We start from the raw sequence: 22627 nt of genomic DNA, 5'->3' as shown, positions 1-22627 counted from the left end.
CCCACTTCACCCCAAATTCTGTCTTAATAATGCATATTTGAAATAGTCCATTAAAGAATTTTTACAGATTTGTTTTAAACTGATATTAGATACCAATAATTTCTTTTAGCTGTAATTTCTCACCAGAATACCACAAAGATTCTCTTGATCACACTGAGGTGTTTTGCAAAGCTGCAGTTAAGTCTTTGGGTCAGAAGGCTTTTTGTGAAGTTAGAGAGCATGGCCGGTCCTGGGTCATGGCTAACTTGAAAGTGGGTCAGTAGAGCCTTTTTTTTCCTGTGCTGTTCAATCTATCCTGATCATGAAAACTATCATTAATTTGCATTTTCTTGATACACATTTTAAAAACATCACAGTCAATGATTTAATGATTCAGAAAAAAGTTTGGCAAAGTCTATTTTGTAAACAAGTTAATTTTATAAGGTAAAATTTACTCTAAATTCTTATTTGTACTTTCATAGTCTATATTTGATACATTCCTACTTTATAAACAGAAAAATTCTGTAAACATGCAGATATTTGGTCAAATGAATACTGTTAATATGTAAAATTCTTTGATTAAACATTTATTACTTAAACTACAGAAAAAATTATGCATATCTAGCAGCAGTGAAGTCTCAGTGACATATTTTAGCCAGAAAAAATCTCAGTATCCCTGTGTATTGTTTTTAAAAGCACAGACTATATGAGGGAAGAGATTGTATTATATTTTTGATTTTCTATTTCTAGAGCTTTAAAGGCAGTAATCAGTGAACAAGAATTTATTAAATGTCTGCACAGTTCCAGGAGTACAATAAGGGCTTAATAAATATTTGTTGAATTGGATGCCTGTTTCTTCCCTTTAGGTATCACGGTGAATGCAGTGGACAGGGGGAACAGATACAGAGAGAATGGAAAACTTAGGAAGTTAGACAAAGAGAATGAAGGAGCTTGGGTATTTATACCTGGTGAAAGAAAGTCTGAAGGATGACTAATTGATATTCCAATAGCCACTTCTGTATAGGCAAAGCAGGGATCTAGACAACAGATTTGGGGGAGATCAAAAAGATTCTGCTTTGAAAAAATGTGCAATTCCCTTGGCAGCAGTTATTTGTATGAGGGGGCTTGTCACCTCTTCTGGGCATCGATTTTTCTTCTGTGTAAAATCTGCATTTCTTAAGGCCTTTCCTCCATCTCTAGAATTCCATTATATTTGGTGAAAGCTGAGCTTGTGGGTGAGTGGGAGACAATATCTCATTTGGTATGACCTGAAGAATTTCCCTTCCCTCAAAATAGATTTGCCCTTTATTATATCTGAGAGCCTTCAGAACAAGTTCAAAGCTGCCTTAGAAAATTTCAGATCATTATGGGAGGCAGAAATGCAGTGAAATTGTGCACCACTGTCAGATAATTACTAAAAATCCTTTAATAACCAACATTATTATAAATTATATACGCATTATGACAAGGACAATTGAGCCCTCTGTTTTTTCTTGTCCTCTGTGGGAACTCAAAACAATGGTGTCTTGTTAGGAAAAGACAAAGGAGAGGAAGAACATTAAGGGTGTCGCTGAGTCAAACTGGGTTTTTACTTCGTCCACCTCTGCATACTGGGAGAGCAGACCAAAGTTCCTCCGATGACACCATTGTTCTGGGTCTCAGGATGAAGACACTTCATTATTATCCCAGGCCCATCTTATTTGCCAAAGAAAGAGGAGCAATCTATGGTTTTCTCTGAGTCATTTTCTCCTCAGATACTCCCGTACTTTATAGAAGGTAGGAGAGTGAGAAGTGTGAGCAGCAAGGGAAGGCAAGGGGTTGAAGGATGTGATTTGTAAGGGGAACAGGGGATTGGGTGGAAAGGGATGCTTGGGCTGAAGACAAATGTGTCAGGATTGTAGAGAGGGCATGAGAGTGAAATGCATAGGTGCACAGATTTAGAACTGGGAGAGAATGTTAGGTCACCTCATCTACTCTCTTCACTTTAAAGATGAGGAAATTGAAGAGAACCCAGGTTGCCCAGGTAATAAGGTTAGGTTCTAACCCAGATTCTCTGAGTATAAATTCAATACTTAGTCATCCAACTATACTAATTTCTGCCAATGCAATTATTTTCTTTATTTAGGACTCACCTTTGTGTCCTTTCTAAGGGAAAGCTATTTTTGATTAGTTAGGAAAGGGGACTTTCTCAGTTTTTTCTAAATGGCATTTCCTTTTGTTGCCCAACTGTTAACTCTGACCCTGAAAACACTTCTCTCCACTAGCTGCTTTCTCTACTTTTAGGCTGGCCTATTTAGAGAAAGTCACAAATCATCCTGACTGGCTCTACTGGAAAGTATGTTATTTAGCTTCATTTATGTCCCTACTAATGTACTGAATTATATTATTCAGCTCTGGTTGATTCTCCAGTGTTAGGAAAAATATTCCAAAACTTCTATCCTTGAGTTGCCAAGTCCACTTCTATCCCAACCCCTCTCAGGCGATGATTTCACTTCCTGCTTTGGTGAGAAGATCAAGACCCTCACTCCTTCAGCTTCATAATCATCTCCCTTATGTCCTGTTGTTTATACTCAGACCCTCTCCCTATGGCTTTCCCTACCTTCTTTCCTTCCTAGGAATCTTTTTCTGGCCAGTTGTTCTGACCTAGGTCTTGCCACTGGAACCAGACTACTCTGGAGGATGATTCTGTACAGTTTTCCTCACTTAAGTCCAACTCACTTGCAAGTCAAGACATCACTCTTCTGACGTCATTGGTTCTCTTTGAGAATGAAGGACAAACAACAATAATCTTTTCTTTCCGATTCAAAGACAGAGACGGCTGCCAAGACCAGTCACCCCGACTTGTAGCCTTGATTTCTTCCTAGCCCTCTCGGACCTTGTTCCATTAATCACTCCAATTTCCTTCTTCAATTATCCCCTCTGACTCCTTCCCCACATTCTTCAAACTCCCGTATCCCAAGGTCCATTCCTTTGACCTTGCTGCTCTTGAGCTATCCTTGTATCGCTCTCTTCACCTTTATTACTAAACTTCTGGGGGAAAAGTAGCCTAGACGCTCGCTGGTGGAGAGCAAGGCAAATTCTCCAGTGAGATTCTTTTGACATGGTTAGCTTCCATGTTAACAAGTTGAATAGGAATGAGACCTTTATTCTAGCACTGATAAAATCTTATTAATAAGTGTAGATTCATGCTTCTGGGTTCTTTGGCTCACTGACATCTCCCTGAGGTTGATCGATTGAATCATGGCTGGGTTATGCCCTTGGACTTGGCCTTTAAAATGAAAACTGACAAATACTCAGAGAGCTGATTCAGTTCCTTGGAGGGAAGCCTGTGTATCTCTGAGGCCCCTCCAGGGAACTGTCCTAGCTCAGGAGAGGAGATGGGGAAGAGAAGGGAAAAGGGAGGGGAAGGAAAAGAATGTAAAAGGCAGAGGCTTGAACTTGGCTCCCTGGAGGCAAAACCAGCACATCTCCTGGGTCTCTCCAGGGAACCACACAACCCTGGATTTGGCAGCAGCTGGAGGCAGCAGTAGAGTAACAAGAAGTCCTTGAGCCAAGCCAGGAGCTTCTGGAATGAAAGCTGGCAGCAGTGCAGGGATGGAAGGTTTCCTGGACAACTTGGGGAATTCCAGGACCAAGCCTCCTGGATTCAAAGGAAGATCAATCAGGAGCCAGCTCGAGGGAGCAAGGAATAGGTCCATGAGATGCAAGGGCAAACATCCACTTTAACCTGTTATCTTCTTTGTAGTTACACCCCCAATAACTAGCATATAGTTGGCCCTTTTTAATGCTTGATGATTGATTGTATAAGAATGTGTGACACATTTTTAGACTAAGTTTCTACATCTGCAAAAATGGGGAGGATTATCTAGCATCTATCTCTGAGGGTTATTATGAGGATCAAATGAGATAACCCATTAAAATACTTTGCAAACAGCAAAGAATTACATAATGTTAGCATAAATGATGACGATGATGATAGATCTATGCAGATTGGGTACAACTGGAATCAATTTTTTAGCAACTGTAAGGACTTTTATCTTGTCAAGGACACTAAACTCAAGGGTACTATTTTAAGTCTATAGGACTATAAGAGTTACTTGGGGAGTACCCGAGATGAATTGCATCATTATCTAACAATCTTGAGTATTTTCCTCTTTTACAAAAACTCTGAGAGACACAATAGACATTATTACCCTCATTTTATAAGTGAGGAAACTAAAGCTCAGAGAGATTATGAATGACTATTCCCCCACTAAGCTCATCATCCCTGTTATCCCTTCACTTTTCTCTATTTTTTGTTGAGGCTAACAACATGATTGCTTATGGTGACAAAGCTAACATTTGAATCAGACCCACTGATTCTGATTCTCATACTTTATCTACATGGTTTCTCCCCTTGAATGAGGATGAGTGAGGGGAAAACACTAAGGATGATAACTCTTGGAAAGGGAATCAAGTAAGTTTTCTCTCTATCTTGCAGCCATCTCTTTGTGGGTTTCTGAAAGACTATATAATGCTCCAGACTTATAGTACTACCCCGTTGGTAGGGTTTCCCACCCATTCAAAGGGAAAGGATTTAGCATTATTTGGGAATTAAGCAATCATCCCCTCCTTGTGAGCCCCACTTTTCTCCTAGAAACTATATAATTCTCCACACTTCTGTAACTACCTTAGTGTCAATGAAATAATATTATAATACCCTATGAAGGCAAGACTAGCTAAGCCTGAAAAGATTTTGAAACTCTACTTAGACTTAATTGACTTTGAAACTGTAATTTACACTTAACTGACCAAAAGGGTCAGGCTCAAATCATAGAGAACCATTGACATGAACTCCCAGGGGACTTAAGTACAAAAGCTAGTGCAAAAGAAGTAAGGAATTCCTCTTTAAGATTTATGACTGATGGACTAGCATAGCTAATGCAGAGATAGGGAATCTGTGTCCATCTATAAATTATCTTACTAAATATTCTTTTCCTGATTTGGTTTTTTTGGTTAATTGTTAGATGGCTAATTTTATTTCAGTTCCAAACCCAAAGCATTTCCAGTATCACCTTAATAATTACCCCTCCCTTACCATTGAATTCCTAAGATATTGACCTTTCTTCCCAGTAATGCCCATATAATGTCCATATAATTAACAGAACTAGTGAAAGACAGAAATCTAAATCTGGTCCAGGAATTTTCTGTTGTTTTGTCAGTGACATTCCACTTTTGCTCTGAAGCTTTTGACTTGGCCTGGAAGTCTCTCATTGATCCTTTATGGCCTCTTACCTGCTGTCATCTTGGTTCACATGGCTCCCTGGAAGGACACTGTAGCTTTATAAACATCTTCTTACAATCAAACCATTCTCCAATTGATAAATGGTCAAAGGATATGAACATACAATTCTCAGATGATGAAATTGAAACTATATCCACTCATATGAAAGAGTGTTCCAAATCACTACTGATCAGAGAAATGCAAATTAAGACAACTCTGAGATGCCACTACACACCTGTCAGATTGGCTAAGATGACAGGAACAAATAATGATGAATGTTGGAGGGGATGTGGGAAAACTGGGACACTGATGCATTGTTGGTGGAGTTGTGAAAGAATCCAACCATTCTGGAGAGCAATTTGGAACTATGCCCAAAAAGTTATCAAACTGTGCATACCCTTTGACCCAGCATTGCTGCTATTGGGCTTATATCCCAAAGAAATACTAAAGAGCGGAAAGGGACCTGTATGTGCCAAAATGTTTGTGGCAGCCCTTTTTGTAGTGGCTAGAAACTGGAAGATGAATGGATTCCCATCAATTGGAGAATGGTTGGGTAAATTATGGTATATGAAGGTTATGGAATATTATTGCTCTGTAAGAAATGACCAGCAGGAGGAATACAGAGAGGCCTGGAGAGACTTACATCAACTGATGCTGAGTGAAATGAATAGAACCAGAAGATCTCTGTACACTTCAATGCTGTATGAAGATGTATTCTGATGGAAGTGGAAATCTTCAACATAAAGAAGATCCAATTCACTTCCAGTTGATCAATGATGGACAGAAACAACTACACCCAGAGATGGAACACTGGGAAGTGAATGTAAATTGTTAGCACTACTGTCTATCTACCCAGGTTATTTATACCTTCGGAATCTAATACTTAATGTGCAACAAGAAAATGGTATTTACACACATATATTGTATCTGGGTTATATTGTAACACATGTAAAATGTATGGGATTACCTGCCATGGGGGGGGAGGTAGTGAAGGGAGGGGGGGATAATTTGGAAAAATGAATACAAGGGATAATATTATAAAAAAATTACTCATGCATATATACTGTGAAAAAATTCTAAAAAACATCAATCTAGTGATCATTGTAGGACAAATTAATAATAGCAACAAGTAAAACAATATCATTATAAAGTATATTTGTAGATAGTGGATGATAAAAAAAGAGTTCTATCCTTGAGCCTTCTCTTTTTCTGTTTGGTATTTCTTAGAATTTTAACTGGTAGAGAAAAAAACTGCTATATTGGTATTACCAGTTTCTGTATCTTTACTCACCTTGAGTCATTCTATTTTTTAATTGATCATAATCTTTCTTCTAGCATGGTCCCTTGAGATACAGTCAAAGTTGCTCATCTTGATAGAAATGTTTACTTAATAAAGCATGAGTTTATCTCAGGAATACATAAAAAAAATAAAATAAACATCTTCTTACATGGAAAATTCTTGCCAAATTATCTCTCTTTTATCTAAACTCTTTGTCTGGTTCTCCTGCCTTCCATTAAAGGTGAGATCCCAAGTGTAGCTCAGGTGTATGATTTAGCTATGAATCATTTTAAATCAATCTTCAAGCTACATTATTCTTATTGTGGTACCAACTGAATAATAAATACTCAAGGCCAAGCTGTTTTACATATGAAACCAGTGGCTAATCTTGTGAGGAGAACTCTATATTTCAGTAGGGAGATAGCAATTGCACTGTCAGAATAAAGTCTTCACCAGTGAGCAAGAAAAACTTAGGATAAAACTCAGTACAGATATTTTCCATAGCTGCATATACATTTTTAATTTCTCCTTAACTCCAGGATGTTAGAGTACTCCTGGATATATCTCATTAGTGCAACATCTTAAATCAACAAGTTCAAAACAAAATTGATTATCCTTCTTTTTAAGTTTCCCTCTTTTGGTTAAGGGCATCACCATTTCCAGACACAGTATAGTGTAGAGCAACGCTTTCTTTCTCATTTCCCAGTGTTCCTTTTCTGGATGTAGCTGGTCCTGTCCATCATTAATCAAATTGGGAATTGGATTAGCTCTTCTCTATGTTGAAGATATCCACTTCCATCAGCATACATCCTCATACAGTATTGTTGTTGCAGTGTATAATGATCTTCTGGTTCTGCTCGTTTCACTCAGCATCAGTTGATGTAAGTCTCTCCAAGCCTCTCTGTATTTCTCCTGTTGGTCATTTCTTACAGAACAATAATATTCCATAACCTTCATATACCATAATTTACCCAACCATTCTCCAATTGATGGGCATCCATTCATTTTCCAGTTTCTAGCCACTACAAAAAGGGCTGCCACAAACATTTTGGCACATACAGGTCCCTTTCCGCTCTTTAGTATTTCCTTGGGATATAAGCCCAGTAGTAGCACTGCTGGATCAAAGGGTATGCACATTTTGATAACTTTTTGGGCATAATTCCAGATTGCTCTCCAGAATGGTTGGATTCTTTCACAACTCCACCAACAATGCATCAGTGTCCCAGTTTTCCCACAGCCTCTCCAACATTCATCGTTATTTGTTCCTGTCATCTTAGCCAATCTGACAGGTGTGTAATGATATCTCAGAGTTGTCTTAATTTGCATTTCTCTGATCAGTAGTGATTTGGAACACTCTCTCATATGAGTGGAAATAGTTTTAATTTCATCATCTGAAAATTGTCTGTTCATATCCTTTGACCATTTATCAATTGGAGAATGGCTTGATTTCTTATAAATTAAAGTCAATTCCCTGTATATTTTGGAGATGAGGCCTTTATCAGAACCTTTAAGTATAAAAATGTTTTCCCAATTTGTTAATTCCCTTCTAATCTTGTTTGCATTAGTTTTGTTTTTGCAGAAACTTTTTAATTTGGTGTAATCAAAATTTTCTATTTTCTGATCAATAATGGTCTCTAGTTCTCCCTTGAACACAAACTCCTTCCTCCTCCACAAGTCTGAGAGGTAAACCATCCCATGTTCCTCCAATTTATTTATGATTTCGTTCTTTATGCCTAAATCTTGGACCCATTTTGATCTAATCTTAGTATGTGGTGTTAAATGTGGGTCCATGCCTAGTTTCTGCCATACTAATTTCCAGTTTTCCCAGCAGTTTTTGTCAAATAATGAATTCTTATCCCAAAATTTGGGATCTTTGGGTTTGTCAAACACTAGATTGCTATTTTTATTTACTATCTTGCCCTGTGAACCTAATGTATTCCACTGATCAACTAGTCTATTTCTTAGCCAATACTAAATGGTTTTGGTGACTGTGAGCAACACTTTCTAAAGTGGGGGGGTTATAGGACTATAGAATTACTCCAAGGATTGTATGAACAACTAGTTGGAAGGCAGGGAAAATGGGTTGCATCCTATCTTCACCCTTCCATAGTAAATAGCTTATCTTCTATAAAACTATATCATACCCTTTAATAAGTCTTTATTCTATCCCCTTTCACTTCTGTGATTGTTCCTGGTCTGGACTTTTTAGGACAATTATAAGCTAAACTGAGTCCAGTATCTTCAGTAATTAAATAGGTAAAATTCCTTGCTCCTTTTCCTCTTTCCCATGGATCACTCTGTTTTGGCTGTAGGCAACCCTAAGGTTGGCTCTACACTTTTAAAAAGATATTTTACTTACATGAACTGATGCTGAGTGAAATGAGGAGAACCAGGAGATCATTATACAGTTAAACAACAATACTGTATAAGGATGTATTCTGATGAATGTGGATATCTTCAACAAAGAGAAGATCTAATTCAGTTACAATTGATCAGTGAAGGACAGAATCAGCTACACCCAGAGAAGGGACACTGGGAAATGAGTGTAAACTGTTTGCATTTGTGTTATCCCAGGTTATCTTTACCTTCTGAATCCAATTCTTCTTGTACAACAAAAAAATTCGGTTCTGCACACATATATTGTACCTAGGATATACTATAACATATTTAATATGTATGGGAATGCCTGCCATCTAGGGGAGGGGGTGGAGGGAAGGAGGGGAAAATTCGGAACAGAAGTGAGTGCAAAGGATAACGTTGTAAAAAATTACCCATGCATATGTACTGTCAAAAAAAAGTTATAATTATAAAATCAATTTAAAATAAGGGAGCTAAGGATTCCAAGAGAAGGCAGTGTGATTGTAGAGTATGTCAGATATAGAGGCCAGCCTAAGCAAAGGCTTGGAGATTGGAAATGGAATCCTGTAGATGGGCAAACAGGTGATGGATCAATCTGATCAAAAGAAGAAGTGTATGAGGGGGAATGACATGAAATCAGCCACTTCTGCTCTCTGAACTTGTTTGCTTATCTGCAAAGTGTTGGGCTGGGATCATTGGTATAAAATTGGAGGGTACTCAGAAGTCACTGAATCCAGAAGTATCAGACTCACTGCACTAACCTCCTGCTTGTAAGTGCTTGTAAGTGGAAAATGTTTAACAAAATAAATAATTATACAACACATCATAAAAAAAGATATTTTTTTTCCTCAATTACCTGTTAAAAGCAATTTAAAATCTTTTTTTTTTTTTTAATGTTTTGTATTCTAAATTCTATCTTTCCTCTCCTTTCTCCCTGAGACAGTAAGGAATTTATTACAGGTTATACATATTAGTCATTTTGTGGAAGAAAAGCCAAACACCCCTCCCCCCCAAAAAAAGAAAGAAGCAAGGAAAGAAGGAAGCAAGAGAAAAATAGGATGCTTTATTAATTCTTTCTCTGGAGGTGGATAGTGTGATTTATCACTTGTCCTTTGGTATTGTCTTGGATCATTGTATAGATGAGAATAGCTAAGTCATTCACAGTTATGATTGTATGATATTGTATGAGATTGCTGTTACTGTGTACAATGTTCTCTTGGTTCTGCTCACTTAACTTTGCATAAGTTCATGTGAGTTTTTTTTCAGGTTTTTCTGAAATCATCCTGCTTGTCATTTCTTATTGGCTTTACACTCTTAAGGAAATAGCTGACATATATGACATTTTATGATGGAATAGAATAAGAAGCAAAGAATAAGCACAGATCAGTTGTAATTACATTCCTTATCTCCTATCCCAACTTCTCCCTCTTTTGAACTTCCCTATTTCTCTTAAGAAAATTACCATCATTCCTTATTGACCTAGGGTTACAATCTGCATGCCATCCGAGACTCAGCCTTTACTAATTCCATATATCCAATCAATTTCTAAAATCTTGTTATTTCTATCTCCATGACTCAAATCTGTGTTCTCTCTACTCACATGGCCAGCACTACCTCTGCCCCAATTAAGCCTCTAATCATAGTTCAAATAGATTATTGCAATAGCCTCTTCTCTGTAACCCATCTACTGCAGTAATTTTCCTAAAGTGAATTTCCTACATAGTAAATTCCAATATCTCCAAATTAACTCTATGATCAAATATAATTTCATCTTTAGCTCATCCCTTTTCATTTCTATTTTTATAACATGTATAACTATTTGTACAGCTATATATAGATCATAGAAGACAATTATATAGGTAAATATGCATACATAAGGTTCTTTGTGTTTGTTTCTGTTCTTACTAGTATGGATGCTCAGTCAGAAAGATTTCAAAATATTTGATGTGGAGGAAAGATAGAATGGGAGTTGAATAATTCAAATTTAAATTTCAACTTTGACAAATACTAATGGTACCATATTAATTTCTCCAAACCTCAGTTTTATCATCTGTAAAATATGGCTATTACCTCTTTCACAGACTTCTTGTATTAATCAAATGAAATAATGGATATCACAGTGTTTTGCAAACTTTAAAGCATTGTCATATATATGTACACCTTTAATAATAACAAGAGTTCATATTCATATAGATTTAAAGATTGCAAAATGTTTTACATCTATTATCAAATTTGATCCTTGAAACATCCCTGGGAGATAGGTTCTATAATTTTTACAGAAGAGGAAATTGATGTATGGAGCAGTTTTTAGAGGAGATTTTTCCCAGAGTCACACATATAAGTATTTAAAGCAAGATGAGATCCAAGACTTACTCCATCCACTGTAATAGACCATTCAACATTATATCATCATATTATTTATATGAATATAACAAAAGGCTTCATAATTAATATCTCTTTAGGGAATAGTCTCTGAAGGGATAGAAAAACTGAGAAAAAACCAACATGTAAAAAAGTTAGGCACTTCAATCATATCCCTATCCCCAACTTACTACTCTATAAATTTTGGAGATTTTCCCTTTTCATGAGATTTGGGACTCACTTTCTTTTGGATAAACTGAGCTATCTCATTCCCAGTGTAACTTCTTGTATTGTCCGGTGTATTTTCATCTGTATGCCTTCTTTGATTTCTATCTGCTATCAGCTTTGATAAATTTATGTGCTTTTTTGCTATTTACTACTCATGGTCTTAATAGAACTGGAATTTGGTGGGGAGTCAGATCTTGGATATATGTAGCTTGAGGGCATTTCTTCCCCATTAAAGAAGAGTGATCAGAATACCCCCATGTCATTTCCTTTAGACAAACAATATTTAGTGGGAGTAGAAAAGTATAATTCTAGCCTAGTATCCTTTCCAAGAGGAGATCAAAGTGGCCAGCTTTTGGAGACAATCTCTTATTTCCCCTCCTGGCAGGAATCAAAAGTTTCCCTTGGAGAAGGATAGGACGAGGAGACTCTAAAGCTATTTTTCCACACCTCCCACATTTAGATAAACTCATGTAGATACATGTAGCCTACATGGGCAACACAAAACACACACCTCCTACACATCTACATAAAGATATCTACAGCCACTGAGTCATTCTTGAGTCTTTCCTTTTCTTTTTTCTCCTTGAGGGGATGTCAGTTGGATGTTGAATGAAATCTCCTAGTAAGAGGTAGGAGTTGTTAGGAAAGAGTTACCAGAATTTTAATCGAGTGGTAGATATGGATTGAATAAACCTCAAAGGTAAGGTTATTATTATTTGAACTAAAAACCCTAAAAAATATTTCTTAAGAAGATTTTTTCAGGTTTTGGTCATTTGCTAAATTCTGTTATTTCTCCATTCACACCATCGTTTGCATCTATCTTCTCAGTATTCCAAATGTCACCGACCTTAATTCAAACCTTTATTATCTTTCACCAGTGCTGTTGGAGGATGGGAAGATAGGGAACTTTTCTTCAGAGAACAAAATTTAGAGTGCTAAATTTTGATCTCTCTGGCAAATTTCCAGCAGACTAGAAATCATAGATCTTAGCATATAGTTAGCAGGATAATTAGTTAAGAGAGGGATGTATTAAATTCTGTGCAGGAATGAGCTATTCCCCATACTTTTTCCCTACCATGCATTTTGTGGTGCTTATTCTAGACATAAAATTTCTAGTGTGGAAAAAAAAAACTTTGTATTTTAGCCAAAGTCTGAATTTCAGCCAAAGTCTGTCAGAGACAATTTATTAATATACAAGCATTTCTGCTTAGAGGTAGATCCAGAGGGCAGAGTTTCTCCTGTTAATTGGAATTCTCTCTGACCCAAGTTCCCTATTTGACTAGTCAGCTTTTAATCTGTTCAAGAGTGAAAAAAGTGATACCATTCTTAATTGGCTCAATCAAAAGTTTTTTCTACTCTTAGTAGGTCCCTTTAAAAAAGACAAGCTTGCTAAAAATTTTAGTTTCAGGGAAATGGGATCTCTCCCTAAACTTGATTAAAAAACAAAAACAAAAACAAAAACAAAAAAACTTCTAATAAAGAAATATTCTTAGGTTTTTGATTCAAGTAATAATAATAGTTTTTCTCTCCTTTGAGATTCACTCAATCCATATTTACTTCCCAATTAGAATCCTGTTATCTCCTGACCTCCAGAACACTCACCTTATTTTCTCAATGATTTCAGTGGCTGGACTACAATCCTTTCTCTTTCCTAATTCCTACTCTCATTCTAGGGGACTTCAACATATCCATAACATTCTTTTAAAGCACCCCACTCTTTAGACTCTCAGTTCTTTAACTTATTCTTTTCACATGATCCATTTCTCCACTTTGCTATACACAGAAATGGTCATATTCTTGATCTTGTCATCACCCACAAATTCACCACTTTTCCATGTTCATGAACTGTGAAATTCCTTTATTTGATCACAATGTGTTATCATTCCACCTCTTCTGTGATTTGGCAATTCCAAACCTTGTTCTTGTTTTCCGTTGTGACTTCCAGTCCTTCTACGTATCAGTCCTTTGCTAAGCTACCACTTCCACAATGGCTACACTCTCCTTTCTTCTTGTATCTTGACCCCTTGATGAACCAGTTCAAGTCTATAGTTTCCTCTTCTCAACTAGGACAAGGGCCTCTACAGATTGGATTACCCCTACCAGCTACTACCTTGGCTTCTACTCATGTGTCAGACACTATTGCTAAAGACTTTACAATTATTATCTCATTTTATCTTCATAACAATCCTAGAAGTAAGAGCTCTCCATTTTACAAATGAGGAAACTGAGGCAGATTAAGTGACTTTCCCAGAATTGTAGTTAGGTGGTATCTGAGGCAAGATTTAAACTCAGGTTTTCTTGACATCAGGGCAAAATCTCTGTCCAGGAGACACCAACATAAGGCAATCTTTTTATTCTTCCCTAATGGACTCATTACGCCCACTCACCACAGCCACGGTCCCAAAACTTTCCTTTCTCAACCCTCCCATTATTTCCCTGTTCCCCTACTCTTAACAATTAAGAACTTTGCCTCCAATTTCTCTTAAAAAAATTAGTCATTTACTGAAAGTTCTCTCTTTTCTTCTTATCTCACATCACTCAAATGTTTTCTCCATTTATCTCCTTCTTCATCTAACTTGAAGAGAGGGCAGCTAGGTGGCACAGTGAATAGAATACTAACTAGACTAGGAATCAGAAAGACTTATTTTCATGAGTTCAAATTTCAAGACACTCCTTAGCTATGTGACCCTGAGCAAATCACTTAATTCTGTTGGCCTCAATTTCCTTAACTATAGAATGAGCTGGAAAAGGAAATGGCAAATTACTTCAGTATCTCTGCCAAGAAAATCCAGATAGAACTGAAAAAGGAAGTCTCAACAGTAAACATAAAGAGGTGTCCTTTCTCCTAGCCAAGAACTTCTCTACGTACAGAACTGATCCCATTCCATCCCATCTTCTCCAGCAGATTACCCCCCTATCATCTCTATTCTTTCATTTATCTTTAATCTTTCCTTTTGGACTTCCTTATTTCCTATAACACACTCATGTCTCTGATAGCCTTCAATATCCCTCAGTTGACTTATCTATCCCCTCTAGTTTTCATCAGATGTCTCTACTCTTTTTTATGATAAACTCTTGGACAAGACAATCTACAGAAGGTGCTTCCACTTCTTTTCTCTCACTCTTAGCCCTTTATAATTTGGCTTCTGACCTTATTCAACTGAAACTGCCTTCTCCAAAGTTACGATTGATGTCTTAATTGTCAAATCTAATGGTCTTTTTCTTGATTCTCATCCTTCTTGAGCTTATTGGCATCTTCAACACTGTCATCCATGCTTTTCTCTTTAAAATCATTCTCTTCTAGGGGCAGCTAGGTGGTACAATGGATAGAGCACCTGATTCAGGACTCGAGTTCAAATCTGCCCTCAGACACTTATTTAACTGTGTGATCCTGAGTAATCCCTCTCCCCCCCTCAAAGCTCATTCTCTTCTCTTTAAGTTTTCATGACACTATTCTCTCTTGGTTTTCCTCCTACATGTCTAACCATGTCTTCTCATTGTTTTATCCACGTCATGTCTGCTAACATGGGTGTTCCTCATATCTCTGACTTAGTAACAAGATATAGTTATACAACTAAACTCAGGATTGAGTTTTTAAGGAAGTCTGGGTCATGTATTGTGATCCTTATTTATCTTTACCAGACACTGGGTAGAGGAGGCCAAGTGACATTCACCTTCCCTCCACACAGGGAATAGAGCCCCAGGCAGAAGAAACCTGAGAAACTCAAGTAACCTGGAAGGTGCCAGGTCTGATCCTGGAGTTCAGTATTTCCCATGATCATGATTGATATAATTATTACTTTACACTGATCAAGTACCAACGTTAAACTGGCCATGTCCTCTGAGCTGGTCATAAGAGATAGATTTTCTCCAAATAAATGGAACTTTATGAGCCCTGATTGCTTCAACAAGATGGCCATCTCCCTTTTCCTCCTACATTTATCAGATGCATTAATTAAGGCTCAACCTTTTATCGAACACCTACTATGTGAAAATAACAATGGAAGACATGTAATACTGTTCGTCTAGGGCAGGAGTTCTTAATCTTCTTTTGTGTTACATACTCCTTTGGTAATCTGGTAAAGACTATGAGATTCTTCTCAGAATACTGTTTTTACATGCATAAAATAAAACATATTGGGTTGCAAAGGAAACTAATAATATTGAAACAAGCTAATCAACATATTTTAAAAACTAAGTTCATGAATCCCAAATTAAGGACCTCTGTTTTAGGGTATGAGGAACCTTTCACAAGGTTATGGGGAAATTTGAGTTTTTATTAAGCATTTATGTCTTGCATAGTACTTGCAGAGGATCCAAATTGATGTAAGACCTAGTCCATGAGCTGTAGGAATTTATTTAGCTGGAAAGGAAAGAAATATCACCAGACTCAAGAATTCCTGGTTAAAATTCTATATAAAACAGACTAAGATAAACTATTATTTAAATATTTTGTTATTAATTTTGTAATATAATCTCATACCATCTATTTATCTGGCATTGTGATTATGATAATTTAAATAATTTCCCCAGTCATTTCATAGCCTCAACCTAGCTGCCAGGCCAGAGGGAAAAATCCTCCATATTTCTCCCTAAGTTTTGTAATTATGATCAGATCAACTCTGCTATTGTTCATGAAAGAGTTGTGTTAATTTATTCCTTAATGGCCATATTTACCATCCCTGAAAATTTCCAACCAACGTAACTTTTCTTGGTCACCTCTCCTTATGTGTGTTATATTAGAATACAGATTCCTTGTATTTGTATTTGAATTTGTACACTCAGTGTTCAGCATAGTGCTTGCATTTAATAAAGATTATTGCATGTATTCATCAAGTTAAATCAAAAAGTAATTTATAAAGAGTTTATTATGCTAGGCCACTGTACTAAGCCAAGGGGTTGGAGGGAAGAAGAAGATAGTACCTGATCTCAAGTAGCTTACATTCAAATAGGGGTAGATAACACATAAAAGGGAAGTGGGAGAAGTTACCAGGAAGGGGATATGATATAAAAGTAGCAGAGAAGTAGTGTACAAGAGTGAAGGATAAACACATCAGGCCCTCTTCCAGCCTCAAAATGGAAATTCTAGGATCAACTCATCAATCAGATGATGAGGCTAGTGGAGTAGAGGAATCTTCCAGGGTTAGAAAGATATAGGGCTGAAAAATTTTGTTTCTCCTAAATTATAATTATTATTAAACACAATTATAAGACATTACTAGATTTTAAGATCTGTGTGGACAGGATCTGCGTCTGACATTTCCTTGCATCCTGTGAACTAGGTTCACAATAAACAGTTAATAAACATTGATGGTTTGATTTCATCAGATGTCAAAATGGACAGTATGTCCCAGGCAACTGTATTATTTCATAAGCATTAGAGTTTTAAATCAAATCTAACCTCTTCCTACCGACCTTCAAAGCCTCTTAAGTGATCCCAAGGTCTCTCCTCATCAAATTCATTCATCTATTCATACAATAAATACTCAATGAGTATGTACTATGGATAATGCACTGGGCTAAACACTATGAGGTTTAAGAGTTATATAATAAACATGATCCTCTGCCCTTCAGGAAGTAAGGTGATAAAATGTATATTACATACCGTAATATCATTTACTATTGGTTTAAACCTAGAAAGGAGAAGTGAGCTGCTCAATGTCACCCAAGAAATAAGTATTGGTATTCCCATGGAAAAAAAATAATAGGTCTAGAGCTAGAGAGACTCTTAGGGACCATCAGGTCCAAGTTCCTTCTTTTACAGAAAAACAAGCTCCACAAAGGCAGATGTAGTCTTTTGCCTTTCTTTGTATCCCCAATGTCTAGTGCAGTGCCTGTGATATAATATGGACTTAATAAATGTTTATTGAATGAATGAGGTAGTAAGTTGTGGTCTTTTCAGGATTACAAAGTTACTAAGCTGAGATTTGAATCTAAATTTTACTGACTTCAAATTCAGTGACTTATTTACTATATCAGGACTTCTTAACCTTTATTGTATCATGATCCTTTTTTCAAAAAAAAAATTGGGGGGCAACTGGATAGTACAGGGGCTAAAGTTCTAGACCTGGAATTAGGAAAACTTCTTTCTGAATTCAAATCCATCCTTAGATACTGGTTGTATTACCGTGGGAAAGTAACTTTAACTCAATTTACCTTAGTTTCCTCACCTGAAAAATGAGCTGGAAAAGGAAATGGCAAATCACTTCAATATGTTTGCCAAGAAAACCCTGAATGGGGTCATGAAAAGTTGGATATGGTTGAAAAGGACTAAACAATAAAAACCTGGACCCCTTCTCAGAATAGGGTTTTTTTAAATTCATAAGATAAAATAAGTAGGGTGACAAAGGAAATAAATTACACTTATACATAATTAGGTGTTGTTGGTTTTTTTAATTTCACAGACCCCAGATTAAGAGGCCCTACAGACTACACCAAGCTTGGATTTTGGACAAACACTCCACCCCACTGTGACTCATCTTTCTCATATGTAAAATGAGGTGAAACAGGATCTTGAAGGTCCTTTTCCAAGTCTAAAATTTTATGATACACATAGGAAAAGCTAGAGCTATGGGAAGATTTATGTGAAGTAAAGGAAATAGACTGCTAGGGAGGGAGGAACTGGTAAATTGCTAGAGAGATCTGTATTGTATGTTGAGATTTTTTTTTTTTTTAAGGTTTAATTCACTTTGAATGTGACTTTAATTGCTTTTGCCATTATTCAAAAAACTACTTAGAAAAAAGCAAGAATCACAGATTTTTAGCTCTTGGAATAACTCTTACAGATGAAACCATGCAAGATACATGTAAGAGATGTTACAAAATAGGTAACAGCAAATGAGGGAAAGGGAAGGAAAGAAGTATTTATTATGTATCGAGTATAAACCAAGGGCTGTGCTAAGTATTTTACAAAGAATATTTCATTTGATCTTCACAATAACCCTGTGAAATAAGTTATTATATTTAGTTATTTAATAACTAAATAAGTTATTAACAGATAGGGACAAAGACAAAGAAGCAGTTTCTTATTATGTGTATATATATTTTTATTCCCCAAGAACACCAATTCCAATTCCAATTCAATTCAGTTCAGTTCACCAATCATTAAGGAGCTAGAAAGGGCAGAAAAGCAATTAGGTGTCACAGTGGATAAAGAGGAAGTCAGGAGGACTTGAGTTCAAATCCAGCCCTAGATACTAGTTAAAGGACCCTGGGCAAATCACTTTATCCTGTTTGCCTTAGTTTCTACATCTGTCAAATGGAATTGAACATGACTGGAAAATGACTGAATAAACAAAGTGAGCAGAACGATGTGTTGGGTATGTCCTGAGAAAGATATGCCTTTGGATAAGCCTAAATCCCAAGCCTGTTGGAGCTTACGATCTAGTAGAGAAGGCAAAAATCAGACAATGGCTGTAATGGAAAGAGCGCTGGCTTTAGAATCAGAGGTACTGGGTTGGAATTCTACTGTCACTGCTTGTCACCAGTGTGAATAAACGAATGAATAATGATTGAATGAAAAACATTTAATAAGTGCTTACCCTCTGCCAAGCACCTGGAACAATTAATGGGCCAGGCCTGTGTTAGACTTGAGAATACAAATACCAAGAATGAAACAATCCCCAGTTTCTTTTTGTTGTTATTGTTGAGTCCTATCCAACCTTACTTAACTATGCATATTTATCACAAGAAACTTGCTTTTCTTTTCCCCCCAAAATTGGGGTGGGAAGGAAAGGAAATAGAGTTTTGTTAATTTAGGAAAAGAGAAACTACACATGGGAATGTTGGTTTTCTTGGCAAAGATTTTGCAGTGATTTGCCATTTCCTTCTCCAGGACCCCCATTATGCAGAAGGGGAAGTGAGGCAAATAGGGATAGGTGACTTGACCAAGGTCATACTGCTATTCCGTGTCTGAGGCCAGATTTGAATTTTGATCATCTTGCCTCCAGGTCAAGTGCTCTGTCCACTTTCTAGGATCTTACAAAAGTGAAGACCTTGTCCTTAAAGGGCTCTTACAATTCTGAGAGGGGACATTTAGGGAAATGGCATGAGAGAGGGTATTTTGATTAGGAAAGTTTTACAGTGATGATGAGTAAAGCCTAAGAAAATAGATTGCCATGCCTCTACCAATAGCTAGAGAAATGTTGATTTGATTATGGTTCTAGAACTGGAAAAGATATGAGAAGGGTAAACATAAAGCTGGTGAGAAGATGGCCAGGAATGGGTAAGCTGAAGTATGGCTAGTCAGTGAGCTACTAGAGGAATTCACTAATCAAGTTAGGGATAAGAATTACAGGGTTGAAAAGATTAAAATCCTCTAGGGTGTGATTTCTGATTTTGGAGACTGCTCTTGGTGGCTAATGAGTTTGGGCAAGAACATTTTACTTTGAATTTCATATCCTTTATCTGTAAATTAAGAAGGCTAGTCTAGAAGTGTCACATTTAGCCCACAAAATTGCCAAGTGCAGTAGGAACCAGATGAAAATAAAGTTGGGAAAGATTTCTTTTTTTTTTTTAATATTTTTTCTCCAATTACATATAAAGACAATTTTAAATATTTGATATTTTAACACTTCGAGTTCCAGATTTTCTCTCTCCCTCCTTCAACTCTCCACTCCCTAAGACAGTAATCAAGTTTATATAGGTTATATGTGGGTAATAATGTAAAACACATTTCCATATTAATAGTATCATGAAAGAAGAAATAGACCAAAAGAAACCTGAAAAAAAATAAAGGGAAAAATAGTATGCTTTGATCTGCATTCAGACTCCATCAATTCTTTCTCTGGAGATGGATAGCATTTTTCATCATGAGTCTTTTGGAATTGTCTTGGATTGTTGTATTTATGAAAAGAGTTAAGTTCTCAGCTGATCATTTCACAATGTTGTTACTGGGTACAATGTTCTATTGGTTCTGCTCACTTCACTTTGCATCATTTTATGTAAGTCTTTCAGAGATCAGCCTGCTTGTCATTTCTTATAGGATAATAATATTCCATTACTAATATATACTACAACTTGTCTAGCTATTTTGCAATTGATGGACATCCCCTAAATTTAATTAAGAAATATTTCACAAAATAAATAAAAATACAATAGAAAAATGCATTTTAAAATTAATTCAAAATGGGACCCTGCAGGAATCCTTATATACAGAATTAGTTATTTCTCTTTGAATTTGAACCTCTCTTTTGCCAGCATGTTCTATGGGTGGAAAACATGGAACATCATAGAATTAAAGGACTATCCCATAAATGAGGTGGGAGTAACCAGGCTGCAACATAGTCATTGTAGAATTTTGGGGGAAAAATCAAAAATAAAAGTTGTAATTGAAGAAACAATGATGGGTGAAATGAATAAAAATCCTGAAAGAGTTCCTGGGTGATTTGTTAATTAGGCTAGTAATCAATGAATTCATGATCAATGGTTTCTCTTGGTAACCAAAGACCCGCAATGGAAACTCTTAAATAATTTTCTAAAAGGGAATGCCCCTGACAAGTGAAAACTCTCATACGTGGACCTATGATAAGGAGGTGGGTCAGAAGCCTTTACCTCTTCCTGCTGAAAATGTGGCTTGATCATGAGATGTCCAGCTATCTGGACAGAGGAATCCATCTCCATCCAGATCACTCTGGTTGGTTTTCTCCACGAGCTGGGTCACTCTAAATTCTAATGGAGGGGCACAAAGACAGGGATTCCTTTTCCTAGAGTTAAGGACCTGCCTAGACTGGATTATGTTTATACACTAAACAGAAGTTATGTCTCCTAGTTGGGTGAGGTCCTGTCCAAAATTGAAAAGCTTGTTCCTTGAGAGCTACAATAATCTCAACAATCAGTCATATCCTTCAGAGACTGACTTTCATAAGAGTTGGACTTAATGAGGAAATAGATGGAGAAAAGTCTGGATCTGAATTTAATGATTGGTTATTAATATAATAGTATAATAGTTCCTCTCATGGGAAAAGAATAGACTGTTTACACAGTATGGGTGAGGAATGACTACCAAGAAAACTGAGAGACTTCCAGCACTCTAGGTGGACCTCCTGCAGCAGAATATGAACAAGTTGTTACCCAGGACCAGCAGGCATGGATGAGTTGCAATCTACATCTTTGCAGAGAACTTCCAATGAAAAAAGAAGGGATTGGAAAAACAAGGATGTGGAGAGAACACTGGAAAGTTGAGCTGGTTGATTTATCAAGGAGTTGAGGAGGAAGAAAGAAAGTGTAAGTGCAATGATAATAGTCTGGGAAAGAACCAAAGGGTGAAGGGACTTGAGGATGGAGAACAGGTTTTGGGGTTCCAAGGCAGAGGGTGAGGTGTGATGACAAATAAGAACTTTGTTTGGGATATGGAAGCTTAAATGAGCTTTCCATGTTTATATGGCCTATGGCATATGAGACAAGGCATGCACCCGAAGCCTCTGTAGTCTTTGACCCTGTTCTCCAGATGGTGACTAGACAAAGAACTTTCAGAGCTCATGAACACAAAAGCAGCATGTTTATAGGTGATCAAATGATCCAGTTTATGATTATCTTTGTATGGAGCTGAGGTGGAATGGAGAAGTAGGCCATAGGAAATGAGAAAGTTAAGAAACCATGAGGTTAGGGTATTTGAGAGAACATCCATAGTATGGGGACAAGAGTCAGGAAGGAGAGAAAAACTATGATCTAGGCACTGAAGAAATTGATGAAGGAAGGAAAGTATCCTGAAGGTTGGGAGACAATAGGCGCTAGAATCTTGATTGGGTGATAAATATGGAACTTGTGGAAGAGAAGTTATTAAGCTATGACAGTAGATAGAGAACCTGGAAGTGACAATATAGAGCAAGGAATATTTCAACTCCCTCACTAAGACCAATGAGTTAGAAAATTTGAGGGAAAGTGAAATGACTATTGGAAAGAGTCCTGTGCCAGTGGGAGAAAATAATTTCCTAGTTCAAGAAGATGGAAGAAAGAAACAAAAATTTTTAGATAGGAAGTTAATTTGTTATCAATGGAACAGGTCTTCCAGAGAGCACAGTAGAAGGGGTGGTTAGCTTTGAAATGGGAAGTTGGGGAGAAGTAAGTGGAGGGGAATAAAGAAATAGAGTGGGACCAAAAAAAGGTTTAAATAATGGCATGAGAGAGGTTCAGAATCACTGGGACAGTAAGAGAGTGAT

The sequence above is a fragment of the Sminthopsis crassicaudata genome, chromosome 2 (assembly GCF_048593235.1).
Source record: "Sminthopsis crassicaudata isolate SCR6 chromosome 2, ASM4859323v1, whole genome shotgun sequence".
Classification (NCBI taxonomy): domain Eukaryota; kingdom Metazoa; phylum Chordata; class Mammalia; order Dasyuromorphia; family Dasyuridae; genus Sminthopsis; species Sminthopsis crassicaudata.
Note: the sequence above shows the minus strand (reverse complement) of the source record.